The following is a 5,000-nucleotide window of genomic DNA, read 5'->3' on the forward strand; positions in this document are numbered from 1 at the left end:
CCTGCTCCTCTCCTCTCCTCCTCCCTTCATCTCTCCTCCTCTCCCCTCTCCTTTCCTCTCCTCTGCCTCCTCTCCCCTCAACTCCCATCCTCTCCTCCCCTCCTCTTCTCCCCTCCCCTCCCCCCTCCTCTTCTCCTCTCCCCTCCTCTCCTCCTCCACTCTCTTCTCCTCTCCTCTCCTCCTCCTCCTCTCCTCTTCTCTCCTCTCCTCTCTTCTCCTGTCCTCTCCCCCTCTCCCTCTCCTCTCCTCTCCCTTCTCCTCTCCTCTCCCCCCTTCTCCTCTCCTCTCCCCTCCTCCTCTCATCTCCTCCCTTTCTCCTTCTCTCCTCTCCTCTCCCCTCCTCCTCCCCTCCCTTCTCTCCTCCCCTCATCTCCTCTCCTCTCCTCTCCTCCCCTCCTCTCCTCTCTTCCTTCCTCTCCTCCTCCTCTCCTCTCCTCTCATCTCCCACTGTTCCGCCGCAGTGCCGGCCCGCGTGCACACACACACACACACACACACACACACACACACACACACTGCAGTTTAAGCACAGTATAAAGCCTGAGGTTTGGAAAGCAGGAGGTGTGTGACTGACAGGAGAGAGGAGAGGAGGGGAGGGGAGGGGAGAGGAGAGGAGAGGAGGGGAGGGGAGAGGAGGGGAGGGGAGGAAGGGAGAGGAGATGAGAGGAGATGAGAGGAGGGGAGGGGAGAGGAGGAGGGGAGAGGAGATGAGAGGAGATGGAGAGGAGGGGAGGGGAGGAGGGGAGAGGAGATGAGAGGAGATGGAGAGGAGAGGAGGGGAGGGGAGAGGAGGAGGGGAGAGGAGAGGAGAGGAGGGGAGAGGAGAGGAGAGGAGAGGAGGGGAGGGGAGAGGAGATGAGAGGAGATGGAGAGGAGGAGAGGGGAGAGGAGGGGAGAGGAGGGGAGAGGAGGGGAGGGGAGGGGAGGAGGGGAGATGAGAGGAGATGGAGAGGAGGGGAGGGGAGGGGAGAGGAGGAGAGGAGGGGAGGGGAGGGGAGGAGAGGAGAGGGGAGGGGAGGGGAGGGGAGAGGAGGGGAGGAGAGGAGAGGAGAGGAGTGGAGAGGAGGGGAGGGGAGAGGAGAGGAGATTTATTATTTTTGAACTGAAAGTGTTGATTCTCAAATGATAGATTGATGATTGGTCTAGCTTCAGCATTCAACAAAGTCTGTCTGTCTGTCTGTCTGTCTGAAATAGTCACTCAGTTGTTTAATGTTGTACACACACACACACACACACACACACACACACACACACACAGGGAGGGATGGTGTTTGGTGAGTGATATGATGTGTGTGTGTGTGTGTGTGTGTTCTAGTCATTGTAATGTTAATGCTCCTGTGCGACCTTGTGGTTGGCCTTTCTGTCTCTGTACACAAGGCCACAGGCTGCTTTACATGAGATGGAGAGAAGGAGGGGGGGGGAGGGAGAGGAGGAGAGAGAGAGAGGAGGTGGGAGAGGAGGTGAGAGAGGAGAAGAGAGGAGAAGAGAAAAGAGGGGGAGGGAGAAGAGGGGGGGAGAGAGAAGAGGGGGGGAGAGAGATAGAGGCAAAAGTGATTTTCCATTGTGCGCTGGTTACCTTGCAGAGAGAAAGAGAAAGAAAGATAGGGAGGGAGGGAGAGAGAGAGGTGAGATAGAAAACAGGGTAGAGGTGTGAGTGAGTGACCATCTGCCCCCCCACACACATCCCTCCTCTACCTCAATCAGCCTCTCTCTCTCCCTACCTCCCTCTCTACCCCCCTCTCTACCTCCCCTTCTACCTCCCTCTCCCTCTACCTTTGTTTCACACGTTGGGCATCTCTCTCTACCTCCCTCTCTCTCTCCAACTCCACCGCCCTCCCTATCTCCCTACCTCTCTACCTCTACCTCCCTCTCTACCTCGATACCTCCCTCTCTACCTCTACCACTACCTCCCTCTCTACCTCTCTACTCCCCTCTCTACTTCTCTCTCTACCTGCCTCTCTACCTCCCTCTCTACCTCGATACCACTACCTCCCTCTCTACCTCTCTACCTCTCTACCTCTACACCTCTCTACTTCTCTCTCTACCTCTATACCACTACCTCTCTCTCTACCTCTATACCTCCCTCTCTACTTCTCTCTCTACCTCTATACCACTACCTCCCTCTCTACCTCTACCCCTCTCTCTACCTCTCTACCCCCCTCTCTACTTCTCTCTCTACCTGCCTCTCTACCCCTCTCTCTACCTCTCTACCTCCCTCTCTACCTCTCTCTCTCTCTACCTCTCTCTCTACCTCTATACCTCCCCTCTACCTCTCTCTCTACCCCCCTCTCTACCTATCTACCCTCCTCTCTACCTCCCTCTCTACCTCCCTCTCTACCGCCCTCTCTACCTTCCTCTTTACCTCCCTCCCTAGCTCCCTCTCTCCCTACCCCCCTCTCTATTTCTCTCTCTACCTCCCTACCTCACCCTCTACCTCTCTCTCTAGCCCACTCTCTACCTCCCTCTCTACCCTCCCCCTCTACCCTTCCTCTATACCTCCCTCCCTACCCCCCTCTCTCCCTCTCTGATCTGAGAACACACACACACACACACACACCCTGCTAGCATGATATGGATTGATTAGCATATTAGAGCACTAATCACTTCTGATTATACAGCATTTGTTTACACACTGACTCATTATTTGTGTTTGCATGCGCACACAAAGATACACACACACACACACACACAAAGACATACACACACACACACACGCACACACACACAAAGACACACACACACACACATACACATACACACACACACACACACACACACACACACATACATACATACATACACACACACACACACACACACACACACACACACACACACTCTAACTGATTCTCCTATCCGTTTGGCCCAGGGAGCAGACACGTTGTGAACACTCTCTCTCTCCCCGAGATGGAACAGAGGATGAAAAGGAGGGATATCTTCAATTATGGGGCTGAGAGAGGATAGGAGAGAGGAGAGGAGAGGAGGAGAGATGAGAGGAGGAGAGGAGGAGAGGAGAGGAGGAGAGGAGAGAGGAGGAGAGAGGAGAGGAGAGGAGAGGAGAGGAGGAGAGAGGAGAGGAGGACAGGAGAGAGGAGGAGAGAGGATGAGGAACAGAGGACAGGAGAGGAGGAGAGAGGAGGAGAGAGGAAGAGGGGAGAGGAGAGGAGAGGAGAGGAGAGAGGAGAAGAGAGGAGGAGAGGAGAGAGGAGAGGAGGAGAGAGAGAAGGAGAGAGGAGGACAGGAGAGATGAGAGGAGGAGAGAGGAGAGGAGGAGAGATGAGAGGAGAGGAGGAGAGGAGAGGAGAGAGGAGGAGAGAGGAGAGGAGAGAGGAGAGGAGAGGAGGAGAGAGAGGAGAGGAGAGAGGAGAGGAGAGGAGGAGAGGAGAGGAGAGGAGAGGGGAGGAGGAGAGGAGGAGAGGAGGAGAGGAGGAGGAGAGGAGAGAGGAGGAGAGGAGAGGAGGAGAGGAGAGGAGGAGAGGAGAGGAGGAGAGGAGAGGAGGAGAGGAGAGGAGGAGAGAGGAGAGGAGGACAGGAGAGAGGAGGAGAGAGGATGAGGAACAGAGGACAGGAGAGGAGGAGAGAGGAAGAGGGGAGAGGAGAGGACAGGAGAGAGGAGAAGAGAGGAGAGGAGGAGAGAGAGAAGGAGAGAGGAGGACAGGAGAAATGAGAGGAGGAGAGAGGAGAGGAGAGGAGGAGAGGAGAGGAGAGGAGAGGAGAGAGGAGGAGAGAGGAGAGGAGAGGAGAGAGGAGAGGAGGAGAGAGAGGAGAGGAGAGGAGGAGAGGAGAGGAGAGAGGAGAGGAGAGAAGAGGAGAGGAGAGGAGAGGAGAGGAGGAGAGGAGAGGAGGAGAGGAGAGGAGGAGAGGAGGAGGAGAGGAGAAGAGGAGAGGAGGAGAGAGGAGAGGAGGAGAGAGGAGGAGAGGAGAGAGGAGGAGAGGAGGAGAGGAGAGGAGAGAGGAGAAGAGGAGAGAGGAGAGGAGGAGAGGTGAGGAGAGAGGAGAGGAGAGAGGAGGAGAGAGGAGGACAGGAGAGAGGAGAGGAGGGGAGGAGAGGAGAGGAGGGGAGGAGAGGAGAGAGGAGAGGAGGAGAGAGGAGTGGAGGAGAGATGAGAGGAGGAGAGAGGAGAGGAGGAGAGAGGAGAAGAGAGAGAAGGAGAGAGGAGGAGGACAGGAGGGATGAGAGCCGTCCCCAGTAGCGAGGACAGGTAATAACCACATATTGATTCTCCATTACAGTAACCATGGAGACGGCAGGACTGACACCCACACCACCACACACACACACACACACACACACACACACACACACACACACACACACACACACACACACACACACCTCTGGTCGTCCAGGAACTACAGCGTGGTTAGATTGTGTTTCTAGAAGGTTACAAGGTCGCAAGATCAACTTTCTTCTCAAGTGTGTGTGTGTGTGTGTGTGTGTGTGTGTGTGTGTGTGTGAACGTTCCAAGTTTCCTGATTTATTGTTAAGTCATATTACACGTGCCGAAGATGAATAAAGTCGCCCATATGGGTTAGGGTCATTTTGTAGCCAATCAGAGTGTTGTTGCTAGGTACATAACAGGCACTCTACGTAGGTGGTGAATGTTCTGGAATTCTTTGTTGGCAGTTGATGAGTTTCAAATTTAAAGTTTCAAGTTTTATTGTGAGGTCACAGTACATCAGTGTAAGACAGTAACTAAATTAACTAATTCTAAAGCCCAATGCACACGGCGTGCGATGCGATTTTGTCGTACAACAACATTCAATTCTCAATTCACACCACCGAAGTGTGTGGGTGTGAATGGAGAATCGAATGTTGTCGTGCGACAATATCGCATCGCACGCCGTGTGCATTGTCTCATTCAAAACAATGGAATCGAATTCGCGGTGCGACAAAATCGCACACCGTGTGCATTGGGCTTTAGGCTTCCGTTCCTGACATTGCAGCACAAGACAATAAGGCGACAGGCGTAACTCAAGATAATAAAGTGACAATAGCA

This window comes from Nansenia antarctica (genome assembly GCF_963989245.1).
Source record: "Nansenia antarctica genome assembly, contig: SCAFFOLD_1058, whole genome shotgun sequence".
NCBI lineage: Eukaryota > Metazoa > Chordata > Actinopteri > Argentiniformes > Microstomatidae > Nansenia > Nansenia antarctica.